Below are 26,867 nucleotides of genomic sequence, written 5' to 3' on the forward strand. Positions count from 1 at the left end.
ATGGTAATTTGTGGAACTATTTGCATCAAAGTTTGAGGCTCACTTAAATCTTACATACATACCCTGTATTTGTTTTCTTTAAAGATAGAGTAAATTACTTTTCTATTTGGTACAGTGATTCTAGAGCCCAGCTCTACTTATTCATTCATTCATTCATTCATTCATTCATTTAGCAAATATGTGTCAGTTGCCTATCATATGCCACACATGGGGCTAGGCACTGATGAGCAGCCGATGAGCAGATCAGACCCTTTCTTGTCCTCATGATGGAAACAAAGACACCAAGATCCCAAAGTATGACTGATTTATATTATACTCTAGTTCTCAATACCAAGTAATACAATTGCTGTGATGTGACATGTTCTTTATTCATTAAACCTTAGTAGTTTTGCATCAGCTTCTGTTGGACACAAAGTAACTGTCACATAGCATTTACTGACGGCTTATTTTACTCACGGTTTTTTTTATGCTAAGTAGTATTGTTCAATTAACATACACAAATAACAAGAATTCTTCCAGACTTCTTGAGTAGGGATTCATATGGGAATTTAGAGGAATGGAAAAGCTACAATAATACTGAGAGAGAGTTTGTATTTGAACTTTGAGTATGTAATGCAGCCAGTATATTACACACACACACACACACACATTCATGTATAGTATATAAAAAAGCAGATTTCATTTTCTGGATTAAAAATTCAGACACTCCTTCTGGAAATTCTGATTTGAAGACTCAGACTCATTTCTTTATTAAATCACATTGCATTTATTAACTGAAATTAGAGGAGAAAATATAGTTATATGACATTAAGGGTCCTCTGGAAAATCTGGTCATGAGCTGGGTCATGCTGCATCCTCCTTGATAAATACATGGTGTCAATAATGCCCCAGACTTCTAAGAAGGTTCCCATTGTTAACATAGCCTCCACTGATATGTTTGGTTTGAGTATAAAGAGAAAAATATTCTAGGAATGTTTTCTTTACTCTGAAGCCTATTTATAGTGTCATAGCTAGAAAACTCCAGGAGATAGTTGCAAGAAATAATCATAGCCTGCCTTGTCAAATGCCAATGTATTAATTATTCTCAGGACAAAAAAGCGGGGCAGAATCAAAGAAACAACCCAGAGGTTTATAATGACAAAAATATCTGAGTTTACCTCTATTGTGTGATTATTATGTAACTGTTTTCCATATAAGCATAGCTGTCTAGTGGAAAATAAAAAGCAAAACATATTCGAAATTCCTCAAACAGGTTACTTGAAAACACCAATTTCTCTGGAAGAGCCTTCACCCAAAGAATAAGTAAGTTAGAAAATATTGTCCATATATCGTAAAGCTGAGTGTTGGTTTGTATTAAACAATCATTAACATGAGGTTATGTTGTAAAATATTCAAAATGATAATAGTAATAGAAATTAACTAATGGGGACGCCCTAGTGGTTCAGTGGTTGAGTGTCTGCCTTTGGCTCAGGGTGTGATCCTGGGGCCCCAGGATGGAGTCCCACTTCGGGCTCCCTGCATGGAGCTTACTTCTCTCTCTCTGCCTGTGTCTCTGCCTCTCTCTCTCTTTCTGTGTTTCTCATGAATAAATAAATAAAATATTTAAAAAAAAAGAAATTAACTAATGCTTGGCATGGATTATCTTCTTGTGTTTGTAAGCTTTGAGATGAATGCTGTTCATAACCTCCACCTTACATAGGAGGGGTCTGAGTATCAGAGGGACCAACATTCCAAAATGAGGCTAACATTTGAATCTACACAGTTCATTCTCCATACCACAGTAGGAAGACCATGCTGCTTTGGATTCACCTGACCCAGGCTCTGATCCAACTCGATCACTTACTTGAAGTGTGGCCTAGACCAGTCCAATGACATTGAACTTCTCTAAGCCTTTGTGAAATTGGTAGAATAATTGTCACTCTGTGGCCTGTTGATGGCATAAATGTATGAACTATTCCAGTTTTCTCATCTGATAACGTAATGCATAAAGGTATTTTTAAATTAAAAGTTCTATACAAATGATTAGCCTCAATCCATGCTTTCTTGACAGAATATCTGGGGAACATTGCAGCAAAATGGTAATGGAGTTATGCCAGTCCTAGAATGGTGATTTATATGCTTTTCAGAGCAATGCCCAATGTATTAAAATGTTTATTTTTAAAATATTCTAGCCTTATGAGTAAATAAGATAAGTACCAGTGGTGTCTGATAATTCCATTTATTTGAATAGCAATGTAGTTTATGGCCTAGAAAAGAAAATTGCTTAGCTCAAAATAGTTGTGCAGTGAAATACTTTTTAAGGAAATAAACTTATTGTATTTTAAAATAGAATTTTTTCTCTTTAAAGCTACAAGTTTTAAGTAACATTTGAGGTATATGCCATGGTCCCTATAGAATTTTTAAAAGTTACCTACCTACATCAGTAGTTTTCAAAGCAAAGTATCTTGCAGAGTTGATGTTTATAATGAGGCAGTATAATGGATCCTGGTTTTTGGAATGAATTACTTTGCTATTTAAAAATGTTAAGACATTCCATCTTACTCTTGGTGTTTTGTCAAAATCAAACTAGATTTGGCATTAACTTCAATGAACTACTTGTTTTTCTTTAATTTCTCATGAGCCTTTTTGTCTCATGAAAGTTTCATTTCTCAAGTGTGTTCCATGGAACACATATAACCTAGACTATAGAAGTGAAGAAAGAAAGAAAAAAATGATAAAGAAGAAAGAGTCTCATGGATAGTATAAGGAACACTGAATTATGGGAAACATAAATAAATATAAAATTTTGAATGAATAACATTAATAGGGATCTTTTCTCTATTCCATATTTGTTTTTTAAATAGTAAGGAATCGTGTAGCTCATTGACAATATTCCATATATTTCTGTGAGCTCTTGTTTTTAATAAGAATGTGTATGTAGATATATATACATATCAGTGTATGTATGAAGTGATTCAGATATCCAGAGAAAGTATAGACAATATCTCAGCCTTGAAAATAGAGCATTAATATATTTACCTCTTTGCTTTAGGTGCCCCTCCATCCACTCATAAGAAATAAAACACGGTCAAAGCCTTCCCTACCTCCCCAACCCCACTGCCAGTGCTTTTCTTCTTCCCAACCAAAACTATTAGTCTGATGTGGGTGGAGATGCATTTTTCCCAAAGAGGTTCATGCTGCTACAGCATGTGTAGCTGCCCATAAATATAAAGAGTTTTGCTTTGTGTTTTTTAAATTGTACAAATATATCATTCTGTTTGTATCCATTTGCAACCTGTTTTTCATATAACATTGTGGTTTTAATATTTATGTCGATTTGGTAATCATAGTTACTATATAGTTTCCTGTATGGATATAGCAAGCATTTCTAATTCTTTTTAATTCATGGACTCTACTTACTTTATAATTATTACCAATAGCAAACAATGCTGGAATAAATAGGATCTGAAAAACAATACCATTTATAAAGTTAAATGAGAAAAAGTCTATAAACTAGGATAATTTATTTGCAGTGTATGTAACTGATAGATTGTTATACAAATTTTTTAACATATACAAATTAATAAATAAGATCTATTTTTTTAAATGAACTAAAGATATCAAAAAGTAATTTGTAGATAAAAAAAGCACATGAAAACTGCTCAACCTTCTCACTTAGAAAAATACAAATTAAAATAATAATATGGCATTTCATGCCCAGTCATTACAAAAAGAGGTTATTTGCACTGATACCACAAACTAGTAAGGGTGTGAAGAAGTGAGGATTCTTAGACTAGTCTGGTAAGAATGGAAATTGGTGTAATTGCATGAGACAATCATCTGGAAGTACCTAGAAAAACAGAGGATATACACAGCATTAACTCAGGAATTTTATTTCTACATATATATCTGATTCATGTTTTCACATGTGCACCTGGATATGTGTGGGGCTTCTTAAAGCCATTAATATAATGTTGTGTTTTGTGATTCTTTAAGAGAGAATTCTCAGGGGCTTAGCATATAAAACAAATGAGAAAAGTGGGTCAAGTGTAAGATATTAAGGAACGATATGAACACTTGCTCCATGTGAGAGCATAATTATCCGTAGGGTGTTAGCTTAATTTAGTCATATATTTCATTTTTTATTTTATTTATTTATTTATTTATTTATTTATTTATTTATTTATTTATTTTTAAAGATTATTTATTTATTCATGATAGACATAGAGAGAGAGAGAGAGAGAGACAGAGAGACAGAGGCAGAGACACAGGAGGAGGGAGAAGCAGACTCCATGCCGGGAGCCCGGCGTGGGACTGGATCCCAGGTCCCAGGATCGCACCCTGGGCCAAAGGCAGGCGCCAAACTGCTGAGCCACCCAGGGATCCCCCATATATTTCATTTCTTAAAGAGGAGCTGTACTTCTGTGTTGTTAGGTAAAATTTCACTTTTTATTCATTTGAAATCTCTTTCAAAATTCATTTTTAATTTATTGAGCACATATTATGTCTTGGGCTCTATTCCAGGCATTATAAATGCCTGTTTTTTAGTACCAAGTTCAAAATCATATTAAAACCTTGAGGAAGTCAAAGGAAAGTAACTAGGGGATAGATTGAGTCTCTGGGCAGCCACTTTGTGACTCTGTGATGCTATCTATACTCTTTTCGAAATTTATTTGATTGCCTAGCCCTCTCCCCATACCTTTTAGTGGTTCTTTGCACTATACAAGAACATACTTTTGGAAATACTTTCGGTTATTTCTTAAATGTTGGTCCTGCCTATTACTTCTATCCCTTGTAAAGCTTACAAACTCTGGAATACTGGTTTATTGCCTGATGAACGTGGCACAAATTGACTTTTCTATGAACCTATTCTAAATGACATCTGTGCCTTCCCTGCCATTTGCTTCCCTGTCAACCACAATTCACAGTTATTTAGTTAAAAAATACTTTAAATGGGAGTGATTCTTCATATTATAGTTCACTGTTACTAAAAGAAAATACTTTTAGTAATTAGTTCTGTGGTCATCGGCCTGATTTCCTGCCTGTTGGTTTCATCAGTAAATGGCCTTAGCCCCATCACTTAATAGCAAATGAGTATATGTTACCTTCAATTGTTAATTTCCACTCAGAATTTCAAAGAAGCTAGCAAACTTACTATACTTTATTGAAAAATCATTTTCTAATGATTTTCCCTAAATCTTTTTTTTAATTGATTGTCATCTATAAGTAGCACATTACTCATCCAAAAAGATGGAAAACCTCAGAATGGAGAATATGATTGCCAAAAAAAGAAAAGAAAAATGAGGCATTGTCAGTTGTGCAAGTTGAACTCTGATCTAAGAAAATATGAGACTTTTATACATCTTTTCTGTCCCACCCCCAGTTCTGTTGCAACAATTTACCAGAAGTATGTTGAAGTATTTGTCTTTATGTTAGTTAGCAGGACTTCTTGACACAAAGGGCTTGGTGGGGGTCAAAGTACAATCAGCTAAATATGTCAGGGTTCCACATCACCAGGAATTCTAATCTAGTCACCAAAGATCCAAAAATATGAATTTCTGTCCATATAGCCAACCATCCATCTAACAAAATATTATTAGCACCTGTTAAATAACAGTCACTTTAATGTGTGGTAATCTTGCAAACAGGGCTTGGAAGTTTGCAAGATGTTTGTTCTCATTCATTGTAAATTTGGATTATTTGACAATTTGATTATTTAGAGAGGGCTTCCATGTGCCATCAGAAGGGCTAGGAATTTCCTTTTTTTTTTTTTTCCTATGTAACATGATTGGCATAAGGCAGGAGATCATAGGTCAGACTCACACTGGGAGGAATCCCCACAGCAAATTGGCACCTTCACCAATGTGAAGGAATGAGGGAAGCCTTTCAATGAATGATGGGGCATTGAAGCTGCTGGAACCAGTCTACCCTATTTACAGGCAATAGTATCCCAGTTCAAGAAAACAGAGAAGCAGCATCCTAGAAATCCTTAGAAAAAATGTGCAAAGTATTTGCCCCATTTTCATCAGGGACAAAGATGATTCAGGTATAGTCCCTTTTGTTAAGGAATTGTTTCATGGTTGGGGAAATGATTCCAGTGCCTGTGATAAGTGCTTGAAGGTATTTGACAAAAGCTAATTAGATGGGGGTGTTTTGCACTAAGCCCAAGAATGTTTCTTGGGCTTAGATGGGGGTGTTTTGCACTAAGCCCAAGAATGTTTAGATAGGGGTGTTTTGCACTAAGCCCAAGAATGTCTTAGATGGGGGTGTTTTGCACTAAGCCCAAGAATGTTTCTCAGTGAAATGGGCACTTCATCTGGATGATGAATGTGAGAATATAGGAAGGATGCAGGTAATCTAAAAGTGTACCATGTTCCTATTGAGATACATGGAGAGGGGAATCAGAAAGTTCTAGAACTGAAGGCTGACAGAGTAGAAGGGTCCAGATAATTAAATAAATATGCATGCTCCCATACTAAATTCAACATACTTGAAATAGTAATGAACAACACATAGTCCCTTAGGGTTATTTAGCTTCCTAATGGAGTCTCTTGTCAAAGGCCTTGAATGCCAAGGTAAGGCAATGGTAGTTGAGAAGCCATGGAGAGGCCATCAGTGATTTTGAAGCAGAATATTCAACTTGTAGTTCCCACCCTACAATGTTAATTAGCTTTTTCCTAGACTTCTTACCTCCTACTCCTTGTTCTCTTTATAGTTTTCAAAGTCACTTGATTCAGGGAGCCTTTCCTGACCTCCTCCAGACTAGTTAGGTGTCCCTGCTCTATTCTCTTGTGGCTTCTCTACTTTTCCTTTGGCATACTTAGCACAGCCAGGGTGGATCACATATTGCTCATTGCTCCTGAGTGTTTCAGATATTAGGGGTGCAGGTGTAAGAATGGAAGAGACCCTTATTTTTCCTAGCGCTTAGTGTGTAATACAAAGTCAGTTCTCAATACTTACTGAATGAATCACAGTAGAGGGGCTTCTGCTCTCTGAAGTCATTGTCAGATCCTGGAGTGTTGTAGGAGAGGAGGAAAGCCCCCTCCCCACCCGGAATATAGGGGAACTTCATTGGCTTTGCCAACCTTTTTTTTCCCCCTCAGTGTCCACTTGGTACTATTGTACACAAAGCTAACAATTGCTGTAACTCTTTAGATTTCATTTGTAATTTTTAAATCACAACATTCTTTTTTCCCCTTTTAGCATCCACAGAGGCCCAAAACAGCCTGGCTAAAATTGAGAAATCAATTTTCAATTCTGCCATGAAAATAGTCAATGAACATTCTAGTATTTCTTTAAAAAAATCTAATTTGTTTTTAAGATGTAAAGCATCAAGCAGAGGTTTACATGGTTCTTAGAAGATATATTGGAAGCAAATAGACTAAGTCTCTGTGAGGAAACATCTTTAATCTTGGCCAACTTAAAATCTGGGTGCTTTGATTGAGGCTGTATATGTTTTGCCCTAGAAACAAAAAGGATGCACTAAATTACTGCATCAAAGATTTCTATGTTTTCTTGTTATGCACTTTGCCTGGTTATTGAAAAGCTTTTGTGTATTTTGCAATTTCAATCCTATTACAGATGCGAGCATTCTGGAGCATATTATAGATGCAGTGCAATGGTGCATCCAAGAATGAAGCTGTGCATGAAAGCCTGTCTTAAGGATAATGTTACAAATAAGGCAGTAGTGACAAAATAGTAGCAGAGTAGTACTTAGTATTCCTGGATGAAGAGCTCTAGCTAAAATCTGGGCCTTGCTATTTTGAGGTAGGAAATTCACCGTCCATTCATTCATTTCTATTTTCTTTATTCCACTATCACTAAGAGCTTACAGTGTGCTAATAGTAGTTTAGTTAAAAATCAGTGGTACAGAGGTAGGGAAAAATAGTCTCTTTGAACAACTCCTGGCTTGGTGCAATTCAACACATATTTATTGACCACCTACTATGTGTCAATCACTGTTATAGGCAGGAAAATTTAGCCATATTACAGAGTATTATAGCCCCTGATTGTATGGTGCTTACATCCTGTTGGGGAGAAAGGTCACTTTTTTAAAAGGTAAAATCAGCCAATTCTCCTTATTCGTTGTTATATTCTATAGAGTTGCCATAAACACTGAGTTAGTAAATACTGAACCATTGTTCCTAGGGAGAATACAGGGTTAGGTTCCTAAAGACTCTGAGCACATTTTATCAACCAATCAAGGCATAACCTTGATTTATGTTTGTTTCTGTTTGAAGATGCCTTATTTAACATATATTGTTGATTGGTTATAATTGAACTCACGGCCAACAGATTATAACGCATGCCTGAACAAAGTTTAAAATACATGCATTCTGAACTCAAGAACACTAGGCATCACTTCAGCACTAAGTTTGGGGACTGTTTTAAAAAGCAAAATCACTGACAAAAACGCAAAAATGAAAAACTTAGATATTAAACAGATTGCAAATTCACCCTTCAAACTCAAACTCAAACAAGGCAGAGCATCACCTTGTTCAGCCTTAGCTGAGATTGTGTGTATCGAATGACTCAAATATTTCCCTATTCTGCATATATATCTATCTGCAAATGACTACAAAAGTACAAGTAACAGTTTTGGAGTTACACATCAATTTCAGCAAGTAAAGGAGTTTGTAAATAGGGAAACCATGAGTAATGAGATTCAACTCTAAGCTGATGTCGGACAATCCAAAACACTATGAAAAAAAGTTAACTAAGGGGCTAGACAGGGATTAGGCTGAGGTTGCTGTCCTAGGAAAGGTGACAGTTAAGGTTCAGAGAGGAGGCCATTTGAGCAGAGGTTTGTAGATGAGAGAAAAACTATGAAAATTCTTGGATCATAGAGTGAACAGCAGGTGTAAAGCCCTGAGGTTGGCATCTGAAAAGCCAGGATGGATGGAATAAAGAGAGTGAGCAGAAATTGTGGTATGCATGAATTCCAGAGTGGCTAAATGTGCCATAATAAACTCAGGGAAGGTTTCAAAGTGGAAGGAGTATGGAACTATATCTTGAGCAGTAATTGTGGACATTTCTTTGCCAGGGGACCCAGGAGTCAAGGGTACAGGTATTGAGGAAGATTCCACGTGAAGGACATGATATTGGCAAAGGCATATTTTGTGGAAAACCTGAGGGTTTGGACAAGAGAAGGGCAAAAAGTGGAGTGTTTAAGGAGGACAGGGTTCATGAAGAGAATAAAGAATCCTGGGGAAAATGGTTAGGGAGAGTAATCTCAGATTGGCAAGGACATTTTATGTTATGTATAGGGTTCTGGTTATGAAGAAGAACTGAAAAAATCATCAATATTTGAAAGGAGAGAATGTTCCAACAGCAACTTGAAAGATGAACTGGAAATGGAGGAGAGGTGGGTAGTAAGTGCAGGCAGAGAGATCAGCATGAAGTGATTAGGATTGTGACTGTGGTAACTGGAATTCCAAAACAGTACTGCAGTGGGGTTCTGGATGAGGAAGCATTTCATAGTACCAGCAATGCCCATGCTAACATTTTGTTCTCTTAGGCATGAGAGCATGGGAAAGAGCCTTTGGGGCCATTGTCATAGGGAAGTGTCTTGAAACCAGAGCTGTGTTGTTTGTTTGATTGACTGATTGATATTTAATTTGGGGGGGTTGGTGGTGTATGTGACATGGCAGTTAAGTGTTACTAAGTGCAGTTAGGTGCTTTTTAATGTAACTCTAGGTCTTAGAGAATCCAAGAGGCTCAAGGAGAGGAAACCAGAGAAGACTTTGCCAAGACAAAGAAAAGGGATGAAGGAAACCTTAGCTTTCCTTTCCTTCTTGGAATCCAACTCATCTTAACCTGGCAAGAAAAAGACAGAGCCTGAGAACTGAAGCTCTGTCCAGGAATAAAGATGCAGTTTCCCATAGGCTGTATATTTTGGGATACTGGCTTTGTAAGATGGAAGGATTGGAATCCACTACAGGTAACAGAAGTTAGCCCAAACTTCAGTTTGAAGCAAATGTGAAGCAGATGTCTGCCAAGTGTAAAACACTGGTTGCTGGGGACCTCAAAGAGGTCTCAGTCTAATAGAACCAGATTCCCTTGTGGCTAAATTGGGTATTGATTGTAAAGCTTGATTGAGTATATAATAGGTTTTATACATCAGCTTCCACTATGTATGATACTGACCAGCTCACACTCAGATCTGAACCTATTATGTCAGTTTCAACATCAGAACTTTGTGATGATGGAAAGTTCCTTTTTTATTATTATAAAGTTTGCATATTAATTTGCTCCTTTATTTAACAATAGTAACTTTTTTATGACCAAAGACACTAATAATAAACAATAGTGAATTTCAAGGTACTTTATCTTTCTTTTTTTGTTTTTGTTTTTAAATATTTTAAAATAGACAGAGACATAGGCAGAGGGAGAAGCAGGGACTTCTCCATGCAGGGAGCACAATGTGGGACTCGATCCCAGGACCCCGAGATCACAACCTGAGCCAAAGGCAGATGCTCAACCACTGAGCGACCCAGGTGTTCCTTTTTTTTTTTTTTTTTTTCAAGATAACAAACTTTTTAAAAAGTAAAATAGTAAATCCTATGAATTAGTATTAGGTAAATGATATGTATTCAGACAAAAAAATGTATTAATAATATTGAAAGAAAATAAAAAGGACCGAGTTATACGCATAAAGATGTTCATGAAGAGGTATAATATTATTTGAAGGTTTGAAGAATCTAAATCTCTAAAACTAGACAGAGGTTAAATCAATTCTAAAGCATTCTTTAATGCAGGACATTTAAATCTATCAAAGGTAATGGTTATTAAGATGATGGAGCAATTTGGGAAATGCTTATGCCATAGCATTAATAATCTTTAGCACAAAGAATAGGTTACAGAATTGTGAGTGCTCTATAATTAAAACTGTGTACTGGAAAGTTGGAAAGAAATGTATCAAATTATTAAAAGCTAAAAGAAGGCTGGTAAACTTTTCAAGTATGTCAATATTGTAATGGACAAAAATAAGGTGTAGGACTGTCAGATTAGAGGAGTCTAGAGAGACAAAAACACTAAATGCAATGCTCGATCCTTGACTGGACCGTGAATTAAAAACAAACAAAATCCAAAAATAGTAGCTGTATTGGGGAAAGTGGGAACATTTGAATTTTGCCTTTATAGTAAGTGGTAACATTGCATCAATATTAAAGTTATTGGACATGAAATGGTATTAAGATTATGTAGGACAGAGTCCTCACATTATTAGTTGAGGGAACAGACAAGAGAATTTGTATTCAGGTAAAAGGTGCATGGAATAGACCCCTAATCACACCATGCATGAGTAGTGATAATGGCTTCTATTAGAGACACTGGAGAAGTACACTGGAAATTGGTTATGGCTTAGGACAAATATTAGCAAACTTGGCCTTAAAACTCTGGGCCTTATGGCCAAGCAACACAGCCTGTTCTCAACCACAGCAGGCGCCTCATAGTTCCATACTTTCCACATTCAGTGTTCTGTCTAGAAGTGTTTCTCTTCTCTTCTTTCGTCTCACACATCACCAATGTGTTACTTTGAATGGGTGGATTGATAATGGCCCTTCAGCGTATAGATTAGGCTCAAGGACTTTAAGATGGTTTAACAATCCTGAGAGATACCTACGTAATTCCTAATTTTAAATTGATGGTTTACAGTCTTCACTTAAACATATTTTCTTTGCCACACTAATGCCTAATGGACCTGTCCACACTACCTGTTCCTTTTTGTACTGAAGGTCAGACCACTTGTTATGTAACCTGAGGGGTTCAGACAGGAGACTGGAATTCCCATCCCTAGATTTCAGCAAGGTCTTGTGGAAATGAGTACTTAGCTGGATTCAAGGGATTGGGTTTGGAGAGACTGGATGGAGGAAGCAGAAGAATGCCTTCTATCCGGAAAGACTGAGAGACTCTGAAGATAGGAGACCAGAGACTGGGTGCCAAATGATATTAGAGAATTACTGTGACCTTGGTTAGATAGGATAATGATATGATGGTAAGGTTGGAGAATGTCTACATTTTATGATGAGCTAAAATATATCAGAGTATATAATCATGGTATCTATAGTTAACTTTAAAGTGGTTCAAGGCAAAAATACATAGGTACAGATGAAGCAAGTAGGGGAAAATATTAGTCATTCAGCCTCAGCGGTGGATTATGCTACTCTTCCTTCTACTTTTCTGAATGTTTGAGAAGTTTATGATTAAAAAGCATGAGACTCATCATCTCCAAAACAAAATTTATGCTTCACAACTTTGCTGAGAGCGATTCCTGCCTTTGTATCATACCATTTGCCATCAGGAAGCAGCGCCCTCAAGACAGTTTTATATCTCAGAGAAGAGAAGAAAACAAATCGCAATTGTTTCTGTGGCCGGGTGTAGAACCCCAATGAACTCCTTCAAGAGTGATTATCAAAACAGTCACCAGAATAAAAAGTAGAGCAGTGGAGAGGATGGACTGGCAGACACAGAAGGATAGCCACCACTCAGTTGTATGACCGTGAGTGAGTTACTTTATCTTCTGTGCCTCTGTCTCCTACCTGAAAAATGGACATAACAGTAGTATGGTGTTATGGGGATTAAAGGTGTTAATACATGAAACACACTTAGAATGGGATTTGGTATGATTTTAATCCGTGTATTTTAGCTATGATCAGGCTTTTAACTGGATATACTTGGAGAATGTCACACACACACACACACACACACACACACACACACACACCACTGACTCATTGTGTGTGTATTGCCTTTCCTGTGAAAGAAAGGGATCCTTCCACAGCAATAAGGCTGCCTGTAAAATAAAAACAAATTAGTTGTTTGGTTTTTGGATACCCTTAGGGTGCCAACAAATTTCCTTGAAGAGGCTTAAGGCGTTATCAGAGCACCTAGTGCATTTCATCCATTCATTGGAAAAGGAAATCTGTCAAGTTACTGTCAGCATGTTTCCACTTCCATCCAGCTATACTGCCATCATTAGCCACTGCTTCATCTCTGTAAAAGTGTAACACTGAACTCTTGTACTTTGAGAGATTGTGTTATCACTGGAGCCAAGGGGGGAGGCAGGAGTTTGGCAGGTTCTATTATGGCAAAAATGACAGTTTTCTTACTGTATGGACAGACTTGTACACATAATCAATAGCTGTTTCTACTCCTACATATAGTCCCTGTCATTTTTGTGCAATATAGAACTGCTACTCATCGATTCCAGGAATCTTTACTGTAGTACCATTATATTATTGGCAAAATCAACTAGTAGAGCCTGTAAATGTGCATTTACTTATGTAGTGCTTTTATCTATTTTGATTTAGTAATTGGATATCTACTGATGAGAGCCATATGAATGTCAGTTAGATGAGCTGATGAGTTATTCTCTATTTATTCACTCCTCAACTTTGCAGTCAAGAATCGAGCTTTGTCTACACTGATAAAGCAAATTGAAGACTGGGGCAACTGCCAAATCAATTCTATCCAAAAGACTGAGGCTGCATGTCTATGATACATGAATATATAGGCACACTGGGTCCATATGATCCAGGTGGGTTAGCAAATAGACTTAGCTGTGACCACTCAAAATTCTATGTTTCCCAGAGAGCATTCATGTACTCCATACTCAAAACCACCTGTTGCATCCCAAAGGGTAGTCATACAACTTGATCACAAACTGTGTAGGGTGAATCCTTAATCTCAGTTAACATTGCTGAGATGATGAAACACTAAATTTTTAAAAATTCTCGATAGTTCTTCTTTCCCTGAAGTTAAGAAACATATGGATCCTGGATGAGGCATCAAAAAGTACAAACGCTTGTACTCTGACAGTAGTAGTATTTGTTGGACACTTAAAAGTGTTCTGGAACCCTGCTGAGCATTTGGTATTTACAAACCCTTTTAATACATCCAGCAAGCCCTGTGAGACTGATACCAGTATCATTCCTACTTTACCAAAGGACATTTGAGGATTAGATGGATTAACAAACACATCCAATGTCATATCAGATATCCCCACCTTTTCCTAACTATGGGTTTTGATAAAGCATGAAAGGAGTAAGAGAGGTGAGATTAATGTCAGAGGCCACAGATATTTCTTATTCAACAGACATTTTCCAAGTATCTACCATGTACCAGGCAGGGCTGGATAGCCAGCTTCAGTAAGTCCAGACATCTCTGTTGCTCACTCCATTTTATGTTTAGCATCTGTCCTGCCTTGGTTGCTTCCCCAGAATCCCATTCCCCAATCCTCATGAATGTCCAGCTTATTGTAGGAGGCATTGAATCCCATGAAGTGCTTAAAAGTCTGAGTGACTGAATTGGCACCATGGATGCTTAGGTTTCAGGAGACTGAGAAGCACTCTTATAGACAGTGATATGCCCTAACAGCAAAACTTGGCAGGCAATAAATATTCCTTTGTTCAGAATCACCTTCCTTCTCCCCAGGGAACCAGTGCAGAATAAATACTTTGAGAAAGAAATGCAGTGTTTGTAGTGACTTGAAGAGTAGATCCAAAATGGACAATGCGATCCCAGTCCATCTTAAATTCAGAGAAAAGGCTGCTGCTAGAAGGAAAAAAAAGTTGACAAATGTCCAGATTTTGCCTCCCCAAAAGAAGAGAAAGGTGGTATCATCTAAGTGAGTGATGTGGGGGACACGTGAATTTGTGGTTAAGGAGAGGTCTCTCATGTCATACTTGAGGGATTTAAATCTGAGGTTTGCTCTATAAACTAGGATATTGTGAGATACCTCTAAGCCTCAGCTTCCTTGCCTTTAAATTGTTGGTGAAATCAGGATGATAATAGGGATGTGGGGAGGATCCCACGTAATGATGTATGTGATGCACACCCAGTACAGGACACCTAGGAAGATACTGTTATCATCACCATCCCCCCTGACCCCCACCCTTCCCCCACCACAATCACCTCCATCTCTTTCACTGCCTGACCATCATAATTATCATCACTGAAAACTAGTCATCTATACAAGTCAGTGGAATTCAGAAGAACGGTCATATCTAAACCTAGCTGGTGACTCATTTCGCAGGATGAATATGTCTCATAGGATGTGATTTATTTATATTTTTATTTTTTTAAGATTTTAATTTTTTTATTCATGAGAGACACGCACAGAGAGGCAGAGGCACAGACAGAGGGAGAAGCAGGCTCCATGCAGGGAGCCTGACATGGGACTCGATCCTGGGTCTCCAGGATCATGCCCTGGGCTAAAGGTGGCACTAAACCACTGAGCCACCCGGGCTGCCCGGATGTGATTTAAACAAAAAGTGGACGTGAGACTTGAAACTACCAGTTTTACTATTATATACTGGAGAGTGTTCAACTCTCAATTCTTTCTTCAGTGCAATCTGTTAGGCCCTTGGTGAGGAGCTTTCCCAGTCTATGTATAGTGTGTAAGGAGATTATATTTTTTGCGAAGAAAACGTGGGTGCATAATTAAAAGGTAGATTTTTGTATCACTTCAGAAAATAAGAGTGGTCTCTAGATAATAGAGTTTGGCTAAAGAAATACTTTAATTTTAATTTAGCCAATAGAGTTTGGCTAAAGAAATAATTTTACTTAAAAAATATTTAAATATCTTAAATAAATTTAATTTAAGGAAATTCTTAATATCAGAGCTGTCTTGAAAATCTGGGTTATTGTGTTGCTATGGAGAATAGCACTCTTTGGTTCTGATGAATGTTTCCAAACAATTATTATTCTCTAAGGTAATTACAGTCCCCAGGGATATGTTACCTCAGGCTGCCATAACGCTCACACCATTCCATCCATCACAACTACCTGTCTCATTGAGAGAGGATAGAACAGTCAGTAAATACTTACCAAGTCCCTAACATGAACCATCTTCCATTCCAGATTCTAGGGTTGTGATGGGCATACAAACATATAAGGTATCACCCTTAACCCTCAAAGAACTTCCGACTTGGCAGAAAACCTACATTACTCATACGCACACCAAGGTTGCCAACTTTAACAGAGCTGTCACCAAAGACTACTACTCTAAAGTCAGTCATTTCCCATCGGTCAGTTTTACATGACCTTGTCCCCAGGGAATTGTTTTCTGGAACAGATGTTCATGCCACTCTCCTAAGTAGGTAGTCTGGACTATTGACCAATGGCAGGTATCCTCCCTAGGTCTTCTGTGTGGGCAGATATCTGGCTTTTTTCATTTCCATTTCCAGTCATACTCTTGGTGTGCTATTGATGAACTGCTTCACTTTCCAACTGGTATCTAAGTTCATCATTTTCTGTGTTAGCTACCTTCCATTAACGCCATCTTCTCAGGTCTGAGTTCTTCTGGAGGTTGGGGATAATTGTTCTCTATTCTTTTTGGTGTCCCCTTGTTCTAAGGCCTTCTCTTTGGTTACCTTCCACCCTCTTATGATGTTCAATGGATCTTTTGTCTATTGTAAGAAAAAATGTACAGAGGAGAGAGGTAGAGGGTGAGCATGTCTCAAAAGCTGTTAGAAAATGCAAAGTAAGGGAATAATTTGAAATGCTGATTAAAGAGAAGAGGTTACACCTAACTCCCAAGACCATTGAGCTAAGAGAGCCAGGTCGCTTGATCTGGAAACTCATGTGTGACCCACTATGAACCTCTTCTTTAAATGGGAAACTTTGGGGATCCCTGGGTGGCGCAGCGGTTTAGCGCCTGTCTTTGGCCCAGGGCGCGATCCTGGAGACCCGAGTTCGAATCCCACGTCGGGCTCCTGGTGCATGGAGCCTGCTTCTCCCTCTGCCTGTGTCTCTGCCTCTCTCTCTCTCTCTCTCTGTGTGACTATCATAAATAAATAAAAATTTAAAAAAAAGAAAAATAAATAAATGGAAAACTTTGCTCTTGCTCATCTACTTCATCTTAGAAAATGGAATTACTGCAAATCAGGAGAGTGGAGAAAGTGAATGAGGAGGGTGTGACAACATGTAGGTTCATTCTGCCGGCATGCTCTAGCATACTCGGGGGCCATGCAGAAGACTAATAAAATGTAGTAGTGGATTGTGAAAAGCGAGAGCAGTTACACCCATAGTAAGCATCTTGGGTAGAATTTACTGTCGTGAGTACTCTTCTCTTTCCTTCTTGTTTCTGAAAAAGCTCATACCTGGAAATAGAATCTCATTTCTGTCTAGCACTTAAGCCCTTCCCCTCCTGCTGCTGATGGGCCATTATACCTGATGAGCTGCAGATTGCTAACAGGCATCCAGAAACAAAGATGTATCCGTTTTTGATAGGACAGAAATGATTTATCTTGGGCTCTTGTGCTTGAATCTACATTTGCATTTAACTTGCTATCATTTCTTCCTTTGGACAATATATCCATTGATATATCCATTGCTCTTTAAAGACCAAAGCAGGTGATAGATTGAAACATACATTGTAAGAAAGTCCTATGGCTGAATGCCTAACTCTTCTTGGTCTCTGAAGGAGAAAAAAAAAGCACCAGTAGTTTCCAGACCTTCTATAGCTACTTATATAATTTTCCAGTCAACATGTGTTCACCTTTTCAAGACTACAGTCATGCTAGTGGGCTATGCTTTGCCTCTGTCTACTGGCAAAGACATTAGTTTGATTTTGATATTTTTTAAGATCAAAGTTTTAGAGTATTTTCTATCCATTTTTTGATGATCTCAAAATAAACACTCAATTTGACCCATCTATAATTCATCCATTTTTATACGAGGGAGAAGAAATCAGGTCACCCATCACCATTTTGAAGAGTAATGGAAAAGAACAACCTGTATTTAGAAAAGTAAGACAATCCCAGGAAGATGTCCAGCATTCTAGACCTTCACATTTACAAGTCTTTCTATAGTTAATGCCAACAATCAGAAATATGAACTCACGGCCATCTCAGAACTCCTACCTGAGCAAGAAAAGATGAAATAATCTCAACATACTTCACCAAATAAACAGTGGAGTGCTATATTTTGAAAATAAGAATTTCAACTGTAAGGATGAAACAAAGAGAGGTTATCAGGTAACCCCAAGTCAACCAGAAAATTCAATAAACCTCAAGCATCCTGTTTCCCTTGCTCACTACCTAATCAGTGTTACTGGAATCCGTTTGAATGGATCCACTTACTTTTCAACTGGCTGTTTTGATATCCTGTAAATACAGCCCAAATATCAATTTCTGTAATAAAGCCAACCACAAAAATAAAATCAATCAGCAGCATCATTTAAGCCACAGGATTAGGATGTTCAAATGAACCGTATTATGTATTCAAGTTGGACTGGGGCCATTAATGTCATTCCATTTCTGTGTCTTCCATGGCACTCTGTGAGCAAACTCAGGCAATCACTGCTCTGTCCACACCATATATTTCCTTTTTCATAAAAGCCTACAGATGTTTTCCTCTTCTTAATATATGCCCTAGGCTTTGAGATGTTGACATGTAAAGTGGTAAACATTGGTATCATTTTTGCTGGAAATGGAATTGGATAATGGTCAATTTACAGACTCTAATCTGTATTCTGAAAACTATTATTTTCTCTGTAGGCAAAAGAAATGATCATGAGGGCAATAAATGCATCCCAGCCCTTGGGTAGTTATGCAATGAGCATGGGGGAATTGCTGGCCAAAGGAGTAGTCATTTCAGAATGTATCCCAAGAAGGAGGCAGCTTGTGTGCCAGGAGTGGGATGCAAATGTATATTTATCAGTCCATCTCATGTGTCTCTGAACTCAGAAAACACCCCTCACAGTGTATTGAAAAGCTCTATATTGGCCAAATCTCCAGACCTTTGAACTAGATAGACCTGGGTTTTCTCAGATGCTCCTGCTTCCAGGGCATGTTATGGGTCCCCTGGAAGGGGACTGCCTGGTGGTACCAGAGAGGATATTATCAGGGATCAGAGAAGAGAAAGGCTACTCTGGATGGGATCTAGGGAAGGGCTGCTGAGTTCACGTAATCTTTTTACAGGAGGAGGTGGAAACAAGCAAAGGAAGACAGGAGACACACTCACACACAATGTAGATGAAGAAGGAATAAGAGAGGAGATAAGGATAGGAATAAGGAATAAGGAAGGAGATGAAGAAGGAATGAGAGAGAAACAAATGTCTTTTAAAAATGAACAAGGCTGAATTTGTGACCTTTAAGTTCTCTTACTTCTCTGTGTATATGCAGAATATGGATGAGTAGAATATGAGTGAGTCTCTGGAGCCAGACTGTGGGAATCTGAATCCCTGTTCTGACACTTACTGTGTGACCTTGGGCAGGCTGATGATACTCTCTGTACATCAATTTCCTTAACTCTTTATTAAGAATGATGATACAACCTACTCATTGTGTGGTTCCAAAGATTGTGTCAGTAAAGTACTTACTAAACATTGAATATGTACTTGCTATCATGTCCCCAGGTCTGCTGAGCATTTCTTGGTTCCCTCCTGTCTCTTCTATTGCTTTATCTTTGTCAGAGAAACAGTTGCAGACATGGTATAGAAATACACTATTTTAATTATAAGAGATTAGCCACCCATTTAATCGGAATTGTGTGATAAAATCCTCTATAAATTTCTTTTGGAGTCATAAGGGATTCCAGAATCCAGGTCTGCATATTAAGGGACTGGACCGTTTAGGTCTGGGATGTTGTTCTTGTATTCCTGACTTTGGCATGTGCGGTGTTTCATTTTGTAAATTATGCCACAATGTGGTATTGGCTTTTCTGCCTAGGCAGCTGAAGAGGGCCTCTTAAGCATCTTCCCTACAGAAGCAGGTGCTCTGCAGGCTGTGTGTTGCTAGAGCTACTCAGATTCAACAGGAAACATTTATTGAGCATCTAGCTTTTGGTTTTGATACTCTGTGAATATATCCTAAGGCTCCTCTCCACCCCATCTTAATGTCTGCCACCTCCCAATAAAGATTTGTATTATTTTTCTACATCCCCCGGAATCACAAACCCAAGAGGTGGAGCTTCCAGAGGTTGTCAGAAAGATCATCATGCTCTAGGAATGTGGCATTTCCTATTTTTCTCTTCCCAAGAGCCCATAGCCCTCTTCTTCTGCCTTTGGCTTTTCTTACTCTTCCTTCATGTCATCCAGAAAAGGTAGACCAAGAGCTGCTGCCCAGGAAGGACAAGAGAGCTAGTTCTATCTTAGGTCTAAGAAGAAATACCTCGTATCATTGTGTGTTCCTCACCTCTAGCTTTGACAAAAGAAACATCTCATGTGCTTTTACATCAGTCCTAACATATGGGTTGGTGATAAAGATCCAGCTAAGAGTAAATAATTCTGTTTTCCTGCTGTTTTGGTAATCTATACAAACACATTTCCCTTAGGGACCTTGCAGGGAGTCCAGATGATCATCATGATGCCTTCATCTCTCTCACTAGCCATTACCTCATTTTAATTCTCAGACAAAATATTCTCCTTGCTCTAAAAGATGTTATGGTCTGGCAGTGATCTTTCATCATTCTTATTTAATCACGGTCAACTAGGTAATTATTCCTATAGAGGAAATAGTATTTCCTTGTTACAGTCCCTAAAGTTGCATAGCACACAATACCATCTCTGAGTACAAGTAGAACTGACATTGAATAGGTGGTATATCAGGTTCTGAGACCCTTAAGATGCCTCCTTGGAAATGAATATTGATCATATTTAATGGGCTGTAATCACTCTGCAGATATAGCTGCTTACCTACTTTAGTAAATTATATAATGGCTCTCCTTGAGACTCTTACACCTAAGGAACTATTTACTGCCATACAGAGCAATTAGGTCACAAGTAACACTTACAGCTGAAGCACTTTATTTGTATCCAGAATTCCTTAGATACTCCCCCCCAAAATTCCTTAGATATTCCCCAAAAAGGATATGCAGTATTTTGCTAATCCCCTTACATGGAAATTTGTTGCAATGCACTGTTCCTTTTAGTTTGCAAGGGACTTTTTTTAAAGAAACAATCTTCTTATAAACACGTTTTGATTTGCTAATTGTTTTTTTCCAAAAGATTGCATAGCTCAGGAAGAAAAATAGAAGATCACAACTGCAGGATGGACAACAAAATAAATGAATAAAAAGCACATCCAGTGCTTGAAGGCACAGTCAGTAATGCATGGATAGTATGAATTATGATCAAAGATAAATGCCTCAGCTAGATGTCAGGGTTTAAATACAGAACGTACATGTTCAACTGATACAGTCCTTAGGTAGTTCAAAATACTGCATTTGGGGAGGGGCAATATTTGACATCCATTTAGTTACCATAGATCATTTGTGATTAGAGCAAGACCTCCTCCCCTTCACCCCCTCCCCCACCAGTGGAATGGAGCAAAGGACCAGCATGTTGGAAATCAGACTGCCTTTCAGACTGCCTTTAATTCTTAGTTTATCTGTATTTGTAGACATGTTTATTTAAAGTTCTACAACATAGTGTCAACCTGTTCAATGGAAAAAGTGTCCAGTCTCAGTGGAGTGGATGGGAAGCACTTTGACCCTTGAGCAACCAGTTCAAACTTGACTTAGATATTGGCAGCTGAGGTTGCAAAATTCCCTGCTGGCCCTTCAGTGAGAATCCTTTTAAAACCCACAAAGGCAGAAGGTAAGAGAAATGGGCTATTTCTCTCTGAAATCGAAAGCCATGTTCATTGTCCTCTGGAAGCCTTGAATGCCATGTTTTTGGCAGGGAGAAGCCTAGGTTCAGCTGCTGTTTGGCTGAGAAGAGAAGCCACCAGCTGGGTGGCTGTTGATTTGCCACTGGCCTGGGAACAAGACTGATTTAGCATTTTACACCTGCAAATCTTCATAGGTGGGAACAAAGCCATACTTCAGTTCAGATGCTCTTCAACATCACTGCCACCAATGAGTGAGGTTAGCTGTGGCTTGTGACGGTGTCTCTTTGGATTTAGGAATAGATGGACTTAGGTATAGTCTCTCAAGATCCAACCAGTTCTTTAGTAGAGGAGTTTCGCAGAGGGAAGTATGTGTTGGTGGTCCTTGGCTGGTACAACCAGGCTGCTGAGTAGATATGTGCACACGTGAATCAGCATGAGATAGACTAGGAGAGCAGATTGTTGCCAAAGAGCCGTTTTCAAACTATAATGTGCCTATGAATCACCTGGAGATCCTGTTATAATGTAGAGTCTGAGTCCGTTAATGTGCGATGGAGCCTAAATTGATGCATTTCTGATAAGCCCCAGGTGATGCTGCTGTTGCTGGCTCACACACCAAACACTGAGTTGAGCAAGGCATTGGGAGCAGTTCTAGAAATTTACATCCCTGTCATGTTCTGTTTATCACTCCTGGACTTCTTGGCACACACGGTTAAAAGGAATACTGGCACTTTCTACAAGACTATTCAAGTTATAAAAGTTGAGATAACCGAAATAGACCTGAGTTGGATTTGTTTTTCAGTTTGAGATACTGAAATGGTTGTCTCAGTTTTCTGTTCTATACTGCATATATTTAAAGATGGCCTATGCAAACATCTTCTCACCAAGTCTGGTTGTTTAATAAGGCATTCAAAATAATTCTAAGCTTTCTGGATGGTACAGATCAGTTGTGTGTTTTGTTTTGTATTCTGGCTTCATTCACTAAATAAGGTTGGCAACACATACTCATGGAAATGAGATTCAGAAACAAAGATCTGCATGCTTAGCTGAGATTGATTTTCCTGACTTCAAATTCTTTTTTTTTTTTTTCTGACTTCAAATTCTATATCACAGTACTGACAACAGGGTCCCCCTCTGCTTAATTCCAGAAAAAAAAAATAGAGACATTGGGAATGGTTTTTAGAAATGCCCTTCCATTTGTCCAGATAGGCTTCTTTACCAAGTTCTCAGCTTGCTTTGCAGAAATTAGGCATTGGGTCAGGCTGGTAGAAGGCTAACTCACATCACTGCCAGGGAAACAGCATCCATGGCTGGTGCTACCCCCACAGCCCAGGGACAAACTCCGTGTTGACAGCTTTCTTTAACAGTTTTAATGATCAGGGATCCCTGGGTGGCGCAGCGGTTTGGCGCCTGCCTTTGGCCCAGGGCGCGATCCTGGAGACCCGGGATCGAATCCCACATCAGGCTCCCGGTGCATGGAGCCTGCTTCTCCCTCTGCCTATGTCTCTGCCTCTCTCTCTCTCTCTCTGTGACTATCATAAATAAATAAAAAAATTAAAAAAAAAACAGTTTTAATGATCAATATCCCTTAACATGCATTATTCTAAGAACTTTACTTGGTACTAATGCCTACACTATTCTCTGATCCAGGTATTATTTTCCTATTATACATATGAGAAAATAACAATGAAGATAATTTATTCAAAGTCACAGTAGTAATCAGAAGTAGAACTGGAACTCACACTTTTTAAAATTGTAATGTTATTATTATTACTATTGGTATTATTTAGAAATCACACTTTTAAATGCTCCAGAGCTTTTAACTCTTAATCTTGTAACCAGTTGGGGTTTCATAAGGGACATGTTATAGTTAAATTGTGTCCCTCACCAAAAGATATATTGAAGCCTTTAATCCCAGTACCTGTAAATGTGACCTTATGGAAATAGGGTCTTGGTGAGGGAGGAACAAAGAAATGATGAGGGAGAAAGGGGGAGAGGGAGACTGTGTTGTCCTAACAAAATAGACCTTCATGCAGAGTTCAGCCCAAGGGGTCACCTACTTGGGGCACCAGCATAATGTATCCAATAAATAAATAAATGGTGTCAAGTCTAAATACTGCATAAGTACTCTTTCAGATAATACACACACACATATATGTACACACACAGAGAATCTATAAGAAAAATAACTTCCATTGTTTTCATTTTATAAATGTAAAAGTTAAGGTCTAAGGAGATTAACTTACCAAAAGTCACCCTGGTCATAAAAGGTGGAGCCCAGAGTCCCATCTGTCTGGTCCCATCTCCTGTCTACAGCATGATGGTCAAGAAGGCCTGCACTATTTGGGGAGACTGAGGCTCTCCTGGAGAGCCCACAAGTTGGAGGCCGAGGAGCTATGGGTACAGTGCAGTCTCCTGGGGCTTGATCATATGTCAGCATACAGAAATGCTCATTTTAGGAAAGTGGCTGTCAAAGGCTTGAAATATTCTCATGCACCTGTTCAATGTTTAGTTATGTAACTTAAGTAGGTGCAGAAAGAGCAGGAAGTACATAGACAGTTTTTGTTCTCACTGTTTTAATAAAATATTTAAAAGTCTGAGAATGGCTTGTCAGTTTATGCTTTTCACAGTCATAGCTATTTAGATGGAGTTGATTTTTGGAAAGCAATGTGATTTCATAGTCACCTGTGAGGGTGATAATGGCCTCAGATATGTGACACACAGATGAGGTGTCAAGAGAATCCAGGAAGGGAAGTGTTGTCCCTTTAGCAAATGAGCAGAATGCTTCCTGAATGCCTTCTGTGTCTTTGAGGCATCTTCTTTTTGATAAATCTTATTCTGAATGCAGAGTCAGAGGTACTTCAGGTCATATCACATGGCTGATGATACCCTTAGAGACTGCCACATGCTCTGTTGCTACCTGCAACTCTGACTTTATTCCCTCCACTCTCCCGCTCAGTTATTACACTACCCTTCTTGCCATTCTGGTGCCTGCCAAATCTGTACCTACCTCAGGGCCTTTACAGTTGCTATACTCGCTGTGCCATTTCTGACTTTCTGTCTTGAATACCTTCCCAGAGATCTTTGCATGGCCTATGACTTCTCATCATACATTCCTATCTCAGTATCACCTCTAGTAGGGATATTTTATCTAATTTTTTTTTTATTTTTATTTATTTACGATAGTTACACAGAGAGAGAGCTAGAGAGAGGCAGAGACACAGGCAGAGGGAGAAGCAGGCTCCATGCACCGGGAGCCCGACGTGGGATTCGATCCTGGGTCTCCAGGATCGCGCCCTGGGCCAAAGGCAGGCGCCAAACCGCTGCGCCACCCAGGGATCCCGGGATATTTTATCTAAAATAGCAATCCTCTATCTTATTAAAGTGCCATGATGATTTTCTTTAAACATAACCGTTTTGTTTTTGTTTTTGATTTTGCCTTTCTTTTCCACTGAAATGTAAACTCTGCATGGGTAAGGAATTATCATGGGTACCGTTGTGCTTGAAACTTAGGAATCATTCACCAGGATGGGTTTGTGAGTGAATGAAACTGGGCAACCACATAAAAGTGTGAGAGAGTCCAGTACAGGGCTATGGGGTACACAGGAGGGTCATTCCAGTCTTAGAGAAATTCTCAGGAAAGGTGAGGATCAGTAGAGTACTGGAGCCAAGATAAGGTTGATATAGAGATAAGGGAAGAGGGGGAAAAGTTTTTCGTAGAGAGCAGGGCATCTGAGGAACTAAATGTTGATCAGCATGAATGTGGGGTAGATTATGACACTGGGGTTTGGGAGAGATGAGACTAGGGCAAGATCTTTCAGGAGCTTTGTTTCCCCATGCTGATGAGTCTGGACAAACAGATCCTACACAGTGTGACAGAAGCCTGAAATATGTAAAGACAAGAGCTGAGGATCTCCTGTGTGTTGCTTATCTAGGCAGGACCAATGTCCCACCATTCCCCTACCTTGTCTTTACTTATGTAGATGCCTTCTGGCCTGGAAAATTCAGTTAAGCCTTGGGTTTATCTTGTGGGGCTACAGCCCTGGTTACCTTCCTAATTTACTCCTTGTGGCACCTTCTGGCAAGGTCCCAGGAATGTGAGTGACAAGGCAAAAAAAAAAGGCACCCTGAAATTACCTATAATGAAAATGACTGGTAATCTCCAGCGATTACTGTGTGTATGAGTGACAGGGTTGCACTTTCTGCAAAACCTTTTGCTGCAGGAAAAATGGGTCCTGTGGGGTTTTCAAGTCGGAGAGTTGCTTTTTTTTTTTTTTCCCAAAATGAAAATAGCTTCAGAACTTTAGCGTCACATTACCCAGATAATGAGGCTGATTATAGATATTTAATATACTATATGAGGAGATACACCAAACCTCTTTTATTTATTTTTTTTCCAAACCTCTTTTAAAAATGTAAATCCAATTTAGAATGAATGCAAAAGTATAAATCCTTATACTATGGTGGAATGGGTCAGAAATTAGATTCCAGAGATCCCATCCCAGGGCCTGTCTGAGTTCTTAGAACATCTATAGGTCACGGGGAAAAAGGGAGCTTAGGACAGGTGGATATGGAGAAACAGCCAATGTGCCTCCTAATGCTGGAATATGGGGAATGCGAGTAGGACCCAGGACAGTCCAATGGCCCATCTGCATCAACACATTTACTGCCCTTTGTGGATGCTGGCTCCCTGTTCTGGAGAAAAGGGGTTCCAGAAATCATGGGCAGACATCCTTAACCTAAGTTTTTCCAGATGCAGGGAATTGGAGAAACACTGAGCTGTTTGTTGAAACTTTGTTTGGAACCCTAACTTAAATGAATTCTGCTTGGGAAGTCCAAGTAGATACCAGGTGATGGAGAGGTTGCTTTGCTTGGGTCCACACAGTCACTCCCACACCTTTAATCTCTGGGCCACCTCCTGGTGTCCCTGTGCCATTTTTAGAGCTTGGTTTGTAAACCGGATACACATACATACACATATGATTTCAAGTTAGATACAATTTTTATACATGTATAATACTTATATTTTACATTTATATATCAACTATATGTGTTTTTATGAGAAAATAAGTCCAACCTAACTCACACCTGACCCCAAACTAATTCACACCTGGCCTCAGGTAATTTTTTGGATCCATAACAGGTTGCTGAGTGAGATGGGAGATATATCTAACCACAGGCTGTCAGGCATCATACTATTGAAAATGAATGGTTTCTAGCCTCCATTACTGACATCATAACTTCCATCCCAATCGTCCTTCTTCCTGATAAATGCCTTTCTTCCTATGACTGAAAGTTTGGGCTAGGTCTCCATACTCTAAAAGTACCCGTTCCTAT

The 26,867-nt window shown here is 38.7% G+C and overlaps 1 protein-coding gene across 2 annotated transcripts in view; it reads right to left on the reverse strand.

Annotated features, from left to right (window-relative positions):
* The window catches only part of GRM7 (glutamate metabotropic receptor 7), an 834,441-nt gene that overhangs the window by 1,737 nt on the left and 805,837 nt on the right, over positions 1-26,867 (reverse strand). The window lies entirely within an intron of this gene.

The sequence above is a fragment of the Canis lupus genome, chromosome 20, assembly GCF_011100685.1.
Source record: "Canis lupus familiaris isolate Mischka breed German Shepherd chromosome 20, alternate assembly UU_Cfam_GSD_1.0, whole genome shotgun sequence".
NCBI lineage: Eukaryota > Metazoa > Chordata > Mammalia > Carnivora > Canidae > Canis > Canis lupus.